General features: G+C 35.1%; 1 pseudogene; it reads right to left on the bottom strand.

Moving 5' to 3' along the window:
• Positions 1 to 9,664: 9,664 nt before the first annotated feature.
• LOC139884655 (subtilisin-like protease SBT1.9) lies at positions 9,665 to 13,822 on the bottom strand (annotated as a pseudogene).
• Positions 13,823 to 19,074: the final 5,252 nt, after the last annotated feature.

Here is a 19,074-nt window from a genome sequence, read left to right as displayed (position 1 = left end):
TTTTGATTATACTCTGTTTTGAGAAAGACGACTGTTAGTTTTCTCTGAGTTAAAACTTGTAGTGGAAGAGAGAGAGAGAGGGGAATATAGTATAGTGGTTAACAAAGCTTCTTTGTGCTTGGCTTTCATGGTGGAATTATATTTATATAGAGACGCACACAGTCACAAGACATTGTATTTTTTTCTTTTTATGATTTACTTCTCCGATCCACTCCCGTCGTTTTTAAATTATTTATACATATTTGAGATTTTTTTTGGATTTTATCTTTATATTAATTTTAATAAATATCCGATTTTAAATAAATAATTATAATTTTTATATATAAATTTTAATAAATATTTAATTTTAAATAAATAATTATAATTTTTATATAATAAATAATTGATAAATATGTAAGTTTTATTATGGTTAATTATTTTGTTCAGATTCGCGTTTGTAGTGTAGTGGATTGGATGGAGTATGAGAGAGAGGGTCTTACGTGTTTTTGGACTGTAGTTGCACGTGCAACTATGCGCGTGTAGATATCGGTCCCGGGAAGCGAGAACATTGGCTTATATGTCGGCTCGGCTCACGCTGAGCTTTGTTTTTCCTCAGTCGTCGACGTACTTGTAAGTCAGAATCAGTACTGTAGGAAAAAGAGTGGAAGCACACTGGACTCAAGTGATGAACTAAATTTATGTTGAAAGAATGTACTATTGAATGGTTTTAAAACATGGAAATGGTGATGTGATGATGGATGAGGTAAAAAACGATATTTTCTAGAACTTGAAATGGCATTCGAGGAGTTATGTATGGGTTTTATTGAATGATTTAAGGCCGTCAAAAAACATTTAACAATCTCGACAACTTTCTCTTTAAATATTTATTTTTGTCTAAGAGTATGAGGATAAGGTAGTAAAAAATGAATTCCTCTCAAATATAAATAAATGGTAATGTGGTGCTGAACACGACAGAAATGTGAAAGAACTGAACTGACGTTCTTTTTTAAGGACCGAAAAAAATATTGAAATATATAGAGATTAAAATAGAAACATCTACGAGAACCAACTCATAATTTATTTTTAATAAAGACCAACTTATCTTTTTTAAAAATATTGAAAGATGGTAGTGTCGCACCTACCGCACTCACCCCTATATTCCAACTAGTAGAAATTGATGTGCTCCATCCTGTTGACGCTTGCATCTGACTAGTGACTACCATGTATGAAGAGTTCCCTTCCAACTTTCAAGTATCATTCTAATATACAGTACTATAGTTAACAATATATACTAGCCTAATTGTTTTGAAAAAAGAAGTAATTGCCTTCTTTTTAATGAATTTTCCTCTTTTTTTTTGATGAATAATTTTCCCTTCTTCTTAAAGTCGGGCAGTCAAATGAATTGATCTTCTAAATTTTGTTTCCTAGAATTAGGTTGCACTGGTGTGAAATAATAGTAAGGGTAAGAATTCGACGACCATATAACATGAATGCCATTAATTAGCTTGAATCTTGAATGGTTACACCAATTCCACAATTATTACCAGTCAAAATGAAACATGAAATAAAATTTCTTAATATGGTTTACCTGATTTTCTGACTTTCAAGATTTCACATTTTTAGACTCTACCTATACAAATTGTGCCCTATACAATATGGTCCATGGTTTTATTAATGTAGGAACATCAGACCTAGCTAGCTTAATTATACTAAATAGTATTGATTATTTGAATCGAAAAAAAAAAAATAGTATTGATTATGTTGAGACCCGCACGATAGATCAAGGAAGCCAACAAATTTTTTCTATATTTCTTTCTTATGGAATAGGTTATAAAATTGCTTTTTAGCTTTGTTAGGTTCTATATTAGTCAATGTAAACAACAAATTATAAAACATTAAAATTTGGGATTAATTAAATTAAATACTGATCTCTACCCTCTGCCCTAAAACAACAAGAAGGCCGAACCACAGCCTGTCTCTTCACAGGGTATCTATGACTTTTGTCATTAATCTCCATATACCCTTATAAACTCTACCTTATCCTTTATACCAGCTCATACACAACTCAAACTCATGGTAAAATCTAAAAAAAATAAAAATACTCCTTCCGTTTATTAATACATGTTTTTTTAATTTTTTTAATATATTTAAAAAGAAATATATATATTTATTGATATTAACTAAATATATATTTTTTTAAATATATGAAAAAAAATTAAAAAATCTTATATTAACATACAAAAGAAATAACAATATAATTCTCGTTGAAAATCTAGATCAATCTTTCTTATATATTTTAGTTTTTTTTAGAGTACGTGATTTTTTCTCCCAATAAATATCTTCTCCTCATCTCGTTTTTTTTATAGTTTCCATCGTGCAATAATTTGTTATTTGCATTGAATTCTCATTACTTAAGGACTTTAATTTTTTTTTTAAATCTACTTAAGGACTGTTATAATTAAGAAGCAAAAATCCAGCCAATTAATATAAACATAGATACATATTTTAAAAGCAGACAAAACAAAATAAATTACTTAACTTAATATTATTAAAATAGACATACCCTTATAAATTCAATCTTATCCTTTATAACAGCTCACACACATCATGGTAAAAAAAATACAATTTCCATCTCAAAATAAATATAAATTTTTTAATACAAATTATATATAAAAATTTGCATTATTTTGAGACGGAAATAATAAAAATGTAATTTTCATTGAGAGTTTACGACCAATCTTTCCTATTATAGTTTAGTCAAGCGATTGTTTCTCTCAACAAATATCGTCCGTTCTTATCGTTTATATTGCGCAATAATTTGTTATTTGTATTGTATGCTCATGTACTTAAGGACTGTTATTATAAGAAGAAAAAATCCAGCCAATTAATATAAAAAATAGATATATATTTTAACAGCAGACAAAACAAAATAAATTACTTAAACTTAATTATGTAATATCTTTTAAAGGACATGCACGGATGTACCCCTCTTGAATAAGACACCTCCCTCTCCAATATTTAATGCTGGCAAATAATTAAATACCTCTTCTCTCGATTTTTCATTTTTATTCTTTATTCTTTATTTTTTTATGACAATGGAGCTCACCTAATATTTCTGCCAACATCGATCCATGGTAAGGACATTACATAATTTGACATTAAAACTTCCCGGGGCCACCCTCAATTTTTCAACTATCTGCCAGCTAAATTGATCATTAATTTCGATCTAACAGCTTCGTTGTTAGTATATACTCCATAATTCAACTTGATTTTGGACAATAACCATTTAAGATCAAGATTAATTGTTTTTTCTAAACCATTGATTTGGAAAATATCGTGATATGGAAATATATTTCAGAAATGACGTAGCCCGATCGACCTCAATCGGTTAAGCCAAGAGAGCCCGACTGAAAGGAAGTCCGATAGGACATTGATCGGAACTTGTCCAAACCGCCTTACTCGAAAGTAATTAGGTCATTTCGGCATAACCCTTGACTTTTATTATAAGTTCCTCATAAATGCATAAAAATCCTGTTATATTCATATTACATTGTTCTCAATACATCCAAATTAAAACCTTACTTCTCTAGTTAGTTAATCCGATCCGATGATACGTCCTTAATCTACGCATCTCGAGGCGAGCCTTTCTAGATCAGTCTCAGATTGTAGCCGCTCAAATTATCGCTGACCTTCCTTCCTTCTCAAATTCCGACAAGACTTTCAACAACCTCTCGTGCTCTCCACTCTCACTCGTTTTTTCGGACGAAACATATATGAAGTTCCTTAATTCAATTGAGCCGGAATGACCCAATAATTAAGTATTTTTCTCAATGACCTTCTCAAAGTAATTTTTCTCCATTCACAAAATAGAACTCGATTATTGATTGTAATTAAATTACTCCCCTTTTTTATTTATTTATTTATCATAAATCAGATATAAACAGCTTATTCAATTCCAGTTCGTACTTTTTTTTTCCCTAATGATTTCATAATAATTAGACAATAAATCATGTGAAATGCGTGTGTGAAATTGACTATCAAATTTTCCTTTGATATATAGCTATCAATCCTATTCTATTTTATTGGGAGGCAGATATTTGTGTCCAATGTGGATGTTACATAGCAAATCTGTTGGAAATGGGTCCACAAATCTCATCAACTTAGTTTGGGTCTTCTGATTGTAAATTGGGCCATTTATGGGCCCTCTAACCTTCTGCCGACTTCTAAACCTCAGGCCCACTTTCAATTGATCATCATAAAATCGTGTAGCGACCAAACCTAATTCAAGCTACCTTTTTGTTTATTTTATTTATAAATAAAATAAAAATTTAAGAATACGTAATTTTATTTTGAGATAAGAATCAGCGAATTTATACTTGGTAAAATATTAAAATCGTATTTCATAATTAATAAATTAATCGTATCAATAATTATTAATTTATATTAAAAATATTTAAGTTTATAGAGGTCATCGCATCAGAGAAGGCGAAGAAGAGTGGCTCAGATCGAATCAGACTATTAATTAAAAGAGAATAAAATAATTTTTTTGATAAATTTCTAATACAACCTACCCATAAAATCTGTTGAAAACATATAATAAATTAAATATGATTAATTTGAAATTATAAAAATATAATTTTATTAGAATATAATTTTTATTTTTTATTTAAAAATTAATAAATACATATTAAAGTTTAATTCGAGAATAAAATCTATAATTATAACAAATTAATTTTATTTTCTTACTCTCTATAATATATATTTGTTCCTAATTGATGTGTAAACTCTCTAAAACAACAAGGAACGCAATAATGAAAGTTGATGTGGAGGTTAATGGAAGTTGGAGGTTTACTGGGTTCTACGGACACCCTCAACCTGCTCAACGAGACCTTTCTTGGAACCTGATGAAGACACTGTTTCGATCGAGCTCTCTCCCTTAGGTTATTGGCGGTGACTTCAATGAAATACTTGCACAGTCAGAAAAGATTGGTGGGGAGGATAGACCAATTATGCAGATGTAGAACTGTAGAGAAGCGGTGGAGATGTGTGAACTGAGAGAGATTGACTTTCGAGGTCTGGAACATACTTGGTGTAATCGGCAGTACGATGGAGAATTGATCTTTGAAAAACTTGACAGAGTATTTGCATCTCAATCCTGGATAGATAGGTTTGTGGATTTCCAAGTGACCCATTTGATTTCATCTTTTTCTGATCATGTGCCGTTGTTGCTTAGTAATACGGATGAAGTTAGGCGTTACTTTGGTGAAAGGAGATTTCGTTACGAGAATTTCTGGTCCAAATCGGCAAACCGTGGATCGGTGGTGGCTTGTAATTGGACATGAAATGAATCGGTAGCAATTAAGCTTCATCATATGGGAGAGGCTTTGACAGAATTGAGTTCCCAAGAATTTGGGAGCATTCGGAAGAGGATAAGACAGCTGGAAACTCATTTGAATGGATGCGGGAACAAATAATTTCGTTCGTTTCAAAGTCCAGATTCGTGATACAGAAAGAGAAATCAATTATCTTTTGGATAATGAAGCTTTATTATGGAAACAAAGAAGCAAAGTGGCTTGACATATTGACGGAGAACGGAACACATCGTACTATCACGCTTATGCTACTCAGAGGAAGAGAAGAAACATGATTGTGAGGCTTCTTAATGATCGGGATGAATGGGTTTCTTCTCAAGATTACATAGCTGAGTCACTTAACTCTTACTTTGCTGAAATTTATGCAACATCTAATCCATTGGAGGAGGATATTCGACTGGTTACAGATAAATTGCTTCCAAAGGTTTCACCAGATATGTTTGTTGAGCTCTCCAAGCCTTTCAATAAGGAAGATGTTGAATTTGCGCTGAATCATATGAATCCATCAAAAGCTCTTGGGCCTGATGGATTTAATGCCGGTTTCTTTCAAGTTCATTGGCAGGTGATTGGTCCACAGATAACGTCGACAGTTTTGGATGTTCTCAACCATGGAGGATCTTTGTCGGACTTCAATCATACTCATCTTGTTCTTATACCAAAGGTACAAAACCCTAATACTCCTACAGATTTCAGACCAATTGGTCTTTGTAATGTTTTGTACAAATTGGTAGCAAAATGCCTTGTCAATCGCTTGCGTTTGTGTTTACCGTCATTGATTTCTGAAAATCAAAGCAGCTTCATCTCTGGTCGCTCTATCCTGGATAATATAGCGGTAGCTTTCGACCTGATTCATTCGATGCATATCAAGAAAGGAGGAAAGTTGGGTTCTATGGAGGTAAAACTGGACATTAAGAAAGCATACGACATACTAGAATGGCCTTTTATTCGGTTATGTCTTGTAAAGCTGGATTTGCCAGTTTCTCTAATCAATCTTTTCATGAGATGTATTACGATTGTAGCCTATTCTCTTTTGATAAATGGGTTGAGCAGTCGATGTTTGTACCAACTAGAGGCTTACGACAGGGGGATCCTCTATCACCTGTTATCTATGTGCTTTGTACTGAAGTTTTGACAAGGTTAATAGAAGATAGAGTGGAGAATAATGCCTTGCATCCAGTGGGAGTTTCTTGAACAGGGGTCAAAGTCTCACATTTGCTGTTCGCAGACGACAGCCTGGCTTTCTTTCGAGCTTCAGCAGAAGATTGTTTAGCTTTCTTGGAGATATTGGAGATGTACAAATGTGCGGTTGGCCAGGAAGTTAATTTCAGCAAATCGAGTATTTTCTTCAGTGGCAATATCAATTCTGAGTTACAGGAGGAGTTGAAATCAATTTTAGGCATTTCTCAATGTTTATCTAACAATAAATATTTAGGAATGCCTATAATAGTGGGGAGAAGTAAGAGAGCTTCATTTGAGTTCCTTCGAGATCGTATCAAAATTAAGTTGGAAGGATGGAAAGGGCGTTATTTATCAGCAGCTGGTAAGGAGGTGCTCATCAAGTCTGTGCTCCAGTCCATTCCAACTTATGTGATGAGTTTGTTCAAGATTCCTTCCGAATTTTGTGAGGAGCTAGAGATGTACTGTTCAAAATTTCTCTAGGGTTCTGAATTAGGCTCTCGGAAAATCCACTGGGTGGGTTGGAAAGGTTTGTGTGAAAATAAAAAGGATGGTGGCTTAAGCTTTGAGTTTCTTGAAGCCCATAACTTAGCTTTACTAGCTATGCAAGCATGGCGGTTGACTACTAAACCTACTTCTCTTCTGGCTCGGATGTTTAAGAACAAATACTACATGATATCTTCATTCAGGAAAGCTGGGTTGGGATCAAATCCTTCTGCAATATGGAGAGCAGTACTAGAAGCTAGAGAAATTTTAGAGCAGGGAGGTCGGTGGAGAATAGGCAATGGTGTTGAGATTGAGGTTTTCAAAGACCGTTGGGTTAAGAACATTCCAGGACCTCTTCTAATTCCAAGAAGAGATGACGTTAACCCCTTCATTTCAGTTTCAACCTTGATTAATTCCCTGGATTTTACCTGGAATCGAGAGCTCATATCATACATGTTTTCTCCTGATCAGGCTAGAGCAATATGTGCTACACCTTTATTCTCTCCATCTGATTCAGATAGGTTTATTTGGTACAATAGGTCTGATGGTATTTATTCTGTCAAAACTGGTTATCATTTAGCTAAAGACATTCTGTTTCGAAGGAAAGAATGGACATCAGTGGTTAGCTCTTTTCGTTACTGGCATTGTCTCTGGGATTTAAAATTACCGCCCCAACGTTCGTTCTTTCTACTAGCGTCTCTGTAAAGGTGTATTAGCTACAAAAGATAACTTGAGTAAGCATGGTATGCCTGTGCCTCAATTATGTTCTGTCTGTGAAGTGGAAGACGAATCTATGCTTCATCTTTTCCGAGATTGTACATGGTCTCAACATATATGGAAGTCACTGAAGCTTGACAATATGGCATCTGATCTCTCAAACAATCTATTTGATTGGTTGAACACAGTTTTCAATACACTGTCCAATGATTTTCTGTGCTTATTTATTTTATCTGCTTCCTGGATTTGGTCTAATCGTAACAAAGCTGTGTTTGAATATGTTTGTTCTCATCCTGGTATGAGTGTGTTTGGTATTTGTCAATGGCTTGCTAACTTGCGTTCAATGGATCAGCAAAATGCAAGGATGTCAAATCCAAGGGAAGAGCAGCATTGGAGTCCTCCATTCATGGATGCTATCAAGATCAATTTTGATGCTGCCTTTATATTTGGATCTGATATGAATCAGTTTGGATTGGTGGCTAGAGATCATTCTGGTAAGATAATAAAGGCTGTGGCAGGGATAATTGGTGAAGTGGAGGATGCTTTCCATGCTGAATGAATTGCTGCATATCGAGCTATGGAATTTATTTCAAGTTTGCCTGGAGACAAATTTGTGCTGGAAGGTGACTATCAGTTCTTGATGCATGATTTGCATAAGCCTGATTCAAGTAATACTAGTTGTGGTTTGTTGATTAATGATATTAAGGCAGAAGATAGATCTATCGGTAACATTCTTTAGTTTTGTTGCTCATGTTTGTAATAAAGTGGCCGACTGTTTGGCGCACCACCCTTTATTAGGTTCTATCGTTTCCTTTTCTTGTAATGATCCTCATGAGATCTGCACTTTAGTCCGTCAGGACTCTGCTTTTTAATCAATATATCGTAGTTACTATCAAAAAAAGAAACGCAATAACCACCGATCGATTGTAAATATCACCGACATGAAAGCTTTTGCTCGAAGCCTACTTTTCATAGTCAAAGCCCATTGCGAGTCGCCAACATTATGAACAATATAAAGTGTAGCTTCAAAACTGTTTTTTATTGGTCGTGGACTATATAATGGGGCAGTCCTCCCCGCATCCATGGAGAGGATCGATTTCATAATTTTCAAGATGAAACCACACTCGAATAAACACTTGGCCAATGGGGTATTGGTTAGCTTCGGAAGTGTTGACAACTACGATAGAAGGCAATGATACTTTCTTACCCAAACCCATGATCGATCGATGGCCGAAAAAAACATATGCGGAAAGGGTAAAGAATAGAAGAATGAGGAACTGTAAAAGCTAAAGTTACTACTGTAATTAATAATTAATGGGGTTTATTAACAAAAATGTGAGATTTATTTAGTGTAGCCTTGTATTTTAGAGTTGCAGCTGCTGTTTTTCCATTCTCGAGCATTGTTTTTTCTCCACAACGACAATTTAGATTAGATGCTTGTATCTGAAATTATAGATGTTTTTTTCATAATAGACTCGACTAGCGCTGAGTAGTTAATGTGAATGACGTTCACCTTATCATATACGATTCTTTTGAACTTAGAAGGCTAAAGATTTTACGTGGGAGATTGGAGTCGATCGATACATCTCAACTCAACCCCATTATAATAAAATTATCTTTAAAAAAATAAAAAAATAGAGCATAAGAGGATTCGGCAACCAGATATTTTCTTTTGATAATACAAATCCAAATTTTTAAGTACAAATAGCTATTTCATTAAGCTAAAACACACTCTAAATGGACGAAATTATCCACATGAAGTGGTATATTATTATGATCAAAATAAACTAACAAAACAAATTCTCCATAGTTTTTATAAAAACTACGAGCAACTTTATTTTTCATCCCTCCTTACGAAATCAATTCTGTTAAGAGTTCAGAGTTAAAGACTGTCACTCAATTATAGAAAAACTAGTTACTTGAACTACAAGAAATTAGTTCTTATGGTGAAAATTAAAGTTGGTCAATCCAATTTTGAAAGCCCATCTAGTGGCAACAATAGGACTTTTAACAACATATTTACCTCCATTACCAACCCACTTAAAATAACCATGAACCAAATCCTCTTTCATTAGTCTCCGATCTTCAATCAACAATTTGTAACTCTTCTTCTCATTCTTCTTTTCGAACTCCAACTTGTCCGGGACTACGGTTACTTTAAACCCTCTCATAGGCTTTACGTAGGATGTATAACCCGACAAGTCATCTCCTACATCCATCACAGTCCGATGAAACTCCTTCACCGTAGTCAAATTGCTTTCGAATCATTACCATTAAAAAAGGCGATAAATGAATGGTAATTTATTTGGCTTTTCGTGTAGTTCAAGCCACAAAGTAGATTGCTATAATCATGAGCCGAAGCATTGTAAATAAGACCAGGGTGTAAAGCCTTGTTTGGATCCATATGATCACCTCCAAATGCTAAAGGACTTGCAGGTTGTAAGTCGTCATCGATTGTTCCTAAATCTGTGAAAGGATTGTTTGTATTATCATTTGTATACGATGTGGTAATCATTGCCGACCGAATGGCAGCCGGACTCCAATCCGGATGTACAGATTTTAAAAGTGCCGCTGCTCCAGCCGCCTGGGGGCAAGACATAGATGTTCCGGATAACAAATTGAATTTGCTATAAATAGCTTTTCGAGGAAGGGCAGGGAGACTTGGAGGCCAAGCTGCTAAAATTAAGGAACCAGGAGCCATAATGTCGGGTTTTAAAACATAAGGGCATGCTACCGATGGACCTCTCGAGCTATAACTTGTAACCATCGGTGCCGGTTTGGTACCAAAAACGGTGACTTTAAATTTCATGCTTGCTTTCGGCGTTTTCGCAGCCTTGATGTAATTTTTGATTATTTTACCATCATATGGATTTATGAATATTGCTGGAAATGAGGTCTGTATGAAGAATTCTAATTCCGTATAATTCGTTACAAAAATACCTCCAACAACTGTTGCATTTCGGACATTCTTTACTTTACCATATAGGGTGTCGGTTGGATCACACACGACGATCTTCTTTCTCCCGATTTTGTTTAATTTTTCAAGATTATCGCATTCTCCCATATAAACAACTAGGGCAAGGCCCGCGACAGAGTCGCGGGCTTATAATGCTAAAAGCCCAATTTATTATCGATGGCCTAATTTTCGCTAAAAACCGTCGCGAGTGTGTGTAATATGTTGCGATTGGATTTGTCGAATATTGTTACGGGTTTACTAAAAAAATGATAGGTGCTCGAGCAATTTTGAATAAGAAATATAAATATACACAATTTTTATTGGAAGAGAACATAATATTTATGTGGGATTGAAAAATTTTCCTACAAATGTAGCTCTATATACACATGATATTCGCGACAAATGCCCGCGAGATGAACATCGTGTTGTCGTCGGATTTTTCAAATTTCGAACCGTTTGCCGTAGATCGAAGTGTAAAATAAACTTTGAGGATTGTTCGGTACTTAAGGAGAAAGTTGCGGCAATGGTAGTGCCGCCGTCGGTGGTCGCCGGATTCCTTTTTTTTTTTATATGGCCGAACTTGTTTCGACGAGATGAACGTCATGTCGTTGTTGGATTTTTCAAATTTGAAACCGTTCGGCTTGAGTCTAAGCTTAAAGGTGTGGTCTAATTAGAAGACAAACTTTGAGGACCGTTCGGAACTTGAGGAGAAATTTGTGGGAATGGTAGTGCCGTTGTCAGTGGTCCCGATATTTCGGGATTTTATTACATGGCCGGTGTCGTCTCGATGAGATGGACGTCCTAACGTTGTCAGATTTTTTAAATTTCAAACCGTTTGGCGTAGATCTAAGCTTAAAGTTGTCGCCTAATTAGAAGAAAACTTTGAGGGCCGTTCGGAACTTTAGAAGAAAGTTGTGGGAAAATCTGATTTTTATTCAAAATTCGCTCAGATTTTTCAAAAGTTCATAAAATATTCATACGAAGTCGAAAAAATATGAAACGACTCTCATTTGATTGTAAAAATACGTATCTTTATTATGTATTAGATATCGATAGCGTAAATCGTGTCCAATTTGGCTTATAATGCTAAAAGCCCAATTTATTATCGATGGCCTAATTTTCGCTAAAAAACCGTCGCGAGCGTGTGTAATATGTTGCGATTGGATTTGTCGAATATCATTACGGGTTTACGAAAAAAATGATAGGTGCTCGAGCAATTTTGAATAAGAAATATAAATGTACACAATTTTATTGGAAGAGAATATAATATTTATGCGAGATCGGAAATTTTTTTATTATATGGCCGGTGTGGTCTCGACGAGATGAACGTCATATCGTTGTTGGATTTTTCAAATTTCAAACCGTTTGGCTTAAATCTAAGCTTAAAGTTGTCGCCTAATTAGAAGATAAACTTTGAGGGTCGTTCGAAACTTTAGGAGAAAGTTGAGGGTAAATCTGATTTTAATTAAAAATTTGTTCAGTTTTTTCAAAAATTCATAAAATATTCATACGACGTCGGAAAAATATGAAACGATTCTCATTTGATTGTAAAAATGCGTGTCTATATTTTTGTATTAGATATCAATATCATAAATCGGCTCCAATTTGTAGATATGGGGCTTCAAAGTTTCGAATTTATTTTGGAGGAGAGAGGGAGTGATTACCACGTGGCAAGCTCTGATTCGTTCTGGCTGAAGGCAAAGCTGCGGCATAAGAGAGGGTAAAAAAGTAACTCCGCATTTATTTTACGTTTTTGACCCCAAGCCCATTCTCTCAGATTCGTAAAAGCGAGGGTAAAAAGGTAATTTCGCATTTCTTTTGGCTGTTTTCGGCCGAAAATTGACGGTTCGATTCGTTTTTGGGCCAATTTCGACCGAATCCAACGGACGAAATCGATGAACAGTATTTTAATAGTAAACTGAGTATGTTTGGGCCAAAAAATGTGTTTTTGGCCACCCTCTCCTATATTACTTCTTACTAAATAGGAAATCGAGTCGAAGCATGGAAATCTCCGGGATATAGAGCAGAGCCGGTTATTGTTTTCCTGTCCCCGAGTTTTAAATTTGCGCTAAATTGTCGGTCCATGGTCCCTGCTGCGACCGTTAAAACCCACGGGGTACCATTATGGACATAATTATCAAATGGGCCAGCATTCCCCGTTGACGTGGCAACAAATTTACCCTTTTCCATAGCGGTGAAAGTGGCTATCGCAACCGGGTCGTCGTACATGGCGCCAATGTCAATCCCAATCGAAAGCGACAGAACATCCACGTCGTCGATGATCGCTTGATCGATAGCCGCAATCATGTAGGAAGCTAAATAGCCTTCGTCCCAAAATGCCTTGTACATTGCCACACGCCCACGTGGTGCTATACCACTCGCCGTACCCGGAGCATAACCGAAGTAGGAAGCCTGGTCGACAAAATTCCCCGCCGCCGTGCTCGAAGTGTGGGTCCTGTGCCCTTCCGTGTCGCGAGGGGAGTTCATGGCTATCGTCACGTTCTTGGGCAAATGTGCAATTAGGCCTTTGTTGAAGGACCTAGCTTCGATCAACTTCTTATTACACAACTACAAATTGAACTGCGTTCCACTCTCACACGCTCCCTTCCATCTTGAGGGGATTTCGTCCATTCCTTCGTCGTTAAAGCTTTCACTCTCCGGCCACACCCCGGTATCAACGACTCCGATGATTACGTCATGCCGTAACCTGGATTCTTTCCAGGCATTGGTCGGCTGATTATGACTATTAACAAGTTTAAGAAATCTAGGAGAATGAGTTGTATCCTTTGTAACTTGCCTATCCTTAATGAAAATAAAGATATCCCGGATAGCTTTTCAGGGAATTAAGCTCGTCGGGCGAGAGATTAGCACAAAAACCAGTAATAGCATGAGTATAAGTATAGATAAGTCTCTAGGACGAGGAGGATGACGACATCGTAGCAGCATCAATATGAGAGGTGGTCGTTTCCGACAAAGAGGATAGAGCGGCTGAGTACCAAGTTTCATGGCCGGAGAAGGCTTTTGGTATTGCCGATAAGTCCATATGGACTATATAATTCTCAGCTATTACTACTGATAGAATAAACCTCAAAAGTAAGATGGAGATAAGAGAAAAGATTCGTGAAGCCATAGCCATTTGTGATAATTTAGGATAGAAGAGAGAAATGATTAATTTTCAATCTATTTTTACGAGATAATAATAATTACATAGAGATAATTTAAATGGAATTCTTCACTAGCTAGCATTATTTAAAAGAATAAAATATTTCTGTTACGTTTTTCATAGGGTATGATTAAATCATTTCATTTCATTTGTGTCTGTCATTCGGTGCGTTTGGTATGCTGAGTCAACAATTAAACATTGTTAATGGGACTCGTTGGGTTTTCTTTTTATTAAATCATATTACAAACTATCATCTAAAATCCGCACCTTTCTGTATATAGAACTCATATTATTTTGATGGAGAAAAATTTAATCCATCGGATCACATCTCATTTGGCGGACTCATTGCTTAATTAGTTGGAAAGTCGTCAAAATCGAATTCTTAAATAAGTATAGACCATATGTGAAACGAAAAATGATAAGAATGTTAAGTTTTGAAAGTTTTTGACATCTTTTTTTTATATTAAATATATATTGACAAATAGAGACTTAAAAAAATATTAAAAAAAATTAACAGATTAAATATAAAAATGCTAAAACTTAACAACCATAAGATGAAAACGATGGAAAGCGGTTCTTACCGATCCTATGTTTCATAACTAAGTTCCGCCACTTTTATTGATCCATTCCAAAAGGCGAGATAACTCGTACGCCGGCCTGTGTCAAAACGTAGGATCGATCGATATTACTTTGGGGATCACGTCTCGACTACCATGATTAGCTGTGCTTCTCTCGGTTAATTAATTAATTAATTATGTTGTCTTCTTCTGCCCCTCATATCTCTATAACGTGATCAATCTAGTACTTAAGTATTTTGTTTGGATCATATTATTCTATTAATATCTAAAATTCATTGTTTAACTTCAATTTTCCTATTTTTTATTTCCCATTATCTTTTGCATAGGATACGTATTTGAAATATCTGACCATGCTGTTGCTCGATCCGTAAGACGACACTTTTAAAATAGTTTATCTCTTCAGTCGTCCCCAATACAATTTCGATCATTCCTCTGGCTGTATGTGTATTTTGTTACATAAATTTTCTGTGTGAAAATAGTTGGCAGCTAGCTAGACAACAAATTGATTAAGATTAACAGCTATTACTCACTTAATATTACAAAATTAGTTATTATTATATTTGTTTAGCTATTTTAATTATAGAGAAATCAGTAATAAGTTAAAATGATATGAATATCAACCCATTTTTCTCGTGCAAAAGATCTTACCATTTCCGATAGAATGGAGTTATATCTTTTTTCCATTCATGAGTTCTTATGTTTTTCCACGCTCCTTTTGAGGCCAGATTGTAGGAAGTAGGCGATACGCTTTTGTATTTCTATGAGAAGCTCTATGGACTAGGCACCCACGATTCCCGGCCAGTGGTGAGTCATTGGCATGTCCCGCGTAACAAATCCATATTAAGTAATGAGATTTTAAGGGGGCAGTCTTACGGGCTACCCGTGCGTCTCTCCGACCTGATAAGACCTATAAAATAAGTGTATGTAACCAAACACCCCAACTTTCTGGAAGACATGTTGTGACCATGATGGTGTAAGTGATAGATCAGAGTGCATTTCCTAGGTCGAATACACATAAAGTATGATTTAAGACTTCAATAATCACTTTTTCATTGTAATGTTTAGCAAGAGTGGTCTGTTATCAGAACATTAATAATCAATATTATACCATTAATTAGGAAAGTTTTCTTTACATTTGTTTTTCCTTTACATTAACGTTTACCTAATTAACTTTAATATATAGTAGTAGGGTTCGGTTCTTGCATTATTTTTTGCAACAGTTAATCACGTTCTAATTTTATTTTTTTTGGGTTTTTGGATAGAAATTAGCTTTAATTTGTGTTTTGCAGAGTAAAAAAAGTAGAAACTTTCCCTTTCATAGTTTTGGCCTCTTTGACTTTTGTATGATGCATTATCATACCGCGCTACGATAGACAATAACACGGTCCAGTTTATCACTACAAACAAAGTGACATATGCCGACAATTCAAAAGCGTTGGCATAGTTATCAAATATTGTAAGTATATGTACAAAAGGGATATGGCTACGGTTTTTGATACTGTTAAGTCAATTTTTCAAGCGTGCTTAGTGAACTTATCGTAGATACTCTGAGACAACAGTTTCAGTGTCGGTATAAATGGGTCTCTGCTTACAGTTTTACGACTGGCACTACATATGCTCTATACCCACACTTTTAAAACGTCATAATATTTCTTTCATCAGACATAAGGAATGTTCTTTACCAACAACTTTTCTATTCAAATATTGTAGCTAAAGAACTAAACAACGAGTGCTAAAAAACTGTTGGTAATATATGTGTGACACCCCCCTCGCGATTTTCCTCTAAGGACGGGAGATCACTCGAGGGGCGTCAAGGGTTTCGTTTTTCATACTTATCAATTTAACAAATACATCTTTATTTGAGTTTTATATCCTCCATAATATATTAAAACATAATTAAGTATTTCAGTTTCATATAAGTTTATAATAATAATAACAACCAGGTTAAGTCTAAGACACACTTCGGCACAAGTGCTGCCCAAATAGGTTAATTAATGAAGATAAATACTATGCTCTGCTCGAGGCTGTGGAGTAATCTACCTCGGTCTCCGAATGAGATCTTATTCTACTAGTCCACGCTGAACTTTCCAACTATTCGTTACCTGTAAAAATTTAATTTAACGTTTATGAGATATAAAATCCCGTGAGTAGGCCGTTAATTATAGGAGGGTTTTTTCCTCCCTTATATATATTCTAGATTCTACCCACGGTAGTATTTGAAAATATTATCATGTAATGCATCACCAATATCTTACCTGGTCGACTAGGCGAGTCGATGATTTTAATATCAAAATAATTTTATGTATTTAAAATCAAGATCAACTTTCAACCAATTCAGACAATCATAAATAAGTTATTTATTTCTATATATGGTAACCACTTTATCCCACTTATCGAACCTCTATCGATTACCGATAAAGTCTAGTGTCCTTAGCTAGAACAACTACCTTACTACTCCTCAACCAGGCTCTAGTCAAGCTTCTGAACTACGGCCCGTAGACCCTCCATAGCCCAGCGCCGTGTCATGACAACCCTTCTAGGCATTCCGTAGAATCAGCGTGAATTCCTTTCGTGAGTTTCGTCGAACTCAGGAATCGATTTATGCATTTATCCGAGTTTCCCACATGTGGTTACATGTAATAATAATTTATTATAAATCTTTACGGACATTTATCCGCTTAATTTATTTAGAATTATTTCCAGATATTTTCTCCCAAATTATATATATATGATTATTTATCATATATGTAACGACCCAATAATTCGACTTTGATAATCATGCAATTGACAATGACGTGTAGTTAACTCACACGAAATTTTTCGTATTTTCAAAAAATTGACTTTAATTAATTTTACTTACATCCAATATCGGGTATTATACCCGAAACGTTTGGTATTAGGCATGTGATTTGAGACGGAATGATATTTAATTATAAAGAAACCGACATTTTATTTTTAATTTTTTTCCTAACTATACTTTTTTTCTGTAGAATTTTCGAGAGACATCAGAAGTTTTCCATTGAAAACTTTATATACTCTCTTCCGTTCAACAAAACACAGGGAGAAACAGCAAGCACACAACACAAACCCAGCAATTCCTTCATTCCATTCAATCAAGCACATCAAACAAATTTTTCAAATAAACAGAGTCCAGATTACAGTCCATAGATACAATTCCATTTCCTCCGTAATAAGCTACGGATATTATATCAGTCCAGTACACGAAATCGGAAATTCATTACACTGTCAAGAATGAAAAATTCTCAGAAAAATCTCTAATCCAACTATGTTATACAAGAGGTTATGTGGATCAATTTTTACAAAAAGAGCATACCGGTTTGATGGCCGGAAGTTACCGAGTCACGACCGAGTCAAGTGTCGGCCGTGACCGAGTTGATCCGAGTTTGGCCGAGTCATCCGTTCGGAGGCACCAGAAATCGCGTACGAACCTTTTTGAGACAACGTCGACGAAACGTGATGGCCGGAAACCATTGAGTCGCCACCGAGTCAGATTTGACTCGTCACTGTATCGGACGAATTCAGGCCGAGTTGAAGGTTCAGAGGACACTATAAGCTCCGTCGAGTCCCTGCGAACACACGCCGCCGCGGAAGTCGATGAGGATGCCGGTGGCCGGAATCCTTAGAGGTAAATTCGACCACCATTCACTGTTAAAATTCACAATTAACAGCCTAAGAACGCTCCCCACAACCCATAGATCAATATAGTATGAGATGAGAGTCTAATTCAACGAAGTAGAAATTTTTATCCGAAACTTTAAAATGAAATTAAAGGAAAACGGAGTAGAATTAGAAGAAAATAACCTCATAAACGTATTCCTTGAATCGAGATGAGTCTTTTGATATATGATACGAGGCTCGCCGTCGCCGGAAACGTTCGGGCCGACGACGAGCAGAGTGACGTCGGGATGAGAGAGAGAGACGGCGAGTGAAATGAAGAAGAAGAAGAGGAGAAACGGGATATATAATAAAAAGTGATTAAATTACTATAAAGTCCTTAGCTATTTAAACAATCTACGAAATAACCTAACTGATTACCCGGTCAAACAGAAAGTCTAAGGGTATATAGGTCTTTTCCACAACCGAACCTAGTCTAATGACAGATATACCCTTCCATTTTTAAAGTATTTACAATAAAACCAACGGGTCAGAGATAAAAGTCAAAGGCTGTTATGGTAATTTTACTAATCCGAACCTGATTTTATATATTAAAGTAATATATTTATTTTCCGAAGCTAATAAAATCATTTTTACTTATCCAAAAATTATGAAATTTTTACAGTAAGTCATAAATATTATTTTGAACGAAATATGCAAATTTCGGGATTTTTGGAAAACATAATTATTTTATTTGAAATTCTGAGTTAATAAGGCTAATATAAATGTAGTTAAGTATTTCCAAAATTATTTAAAGTGATACATTAATTTATAAAATTTTATAAAATGGCAGAATGTTATTTTAGACTATCTGGAATATTATGAAAAAATTAAAAGTAATTTTTATATTATACAAGTATTTAATTAAAATAAGGAAATAATTTTAAGGTAAATAATAAAGAAAATAAATGCTTTTATGAGAGAAATAAATAAAATCTTATTAAATTCAATTATGGAAAATTTATTAAATAT

Source organism: Rutidosis leptorrhynchoides, unplaced genomic scaffold, assembly GCF_046630445.1.
Source record: "Rutidosis leptorrhynchoides isolate AG116_Rl617_1_P2 unplaced genomic scaffold, CSIRO_AGI_Rlap_v1 contig584, whole genome shotgun sequence".
Classification (NCBI taxonomy): Eukaryota; Viridiplantae; Streptophyta; class Magnoliopsida; order Asterales; family Asteraceae; genus Rutidosis; species Rutidosis leptorrhynchoides.
The sequence above is the reverse complement of the archived record's forward strand: the minus strand, read 5'-3'. Positions and strand labels throughout refer to the sequence as shown.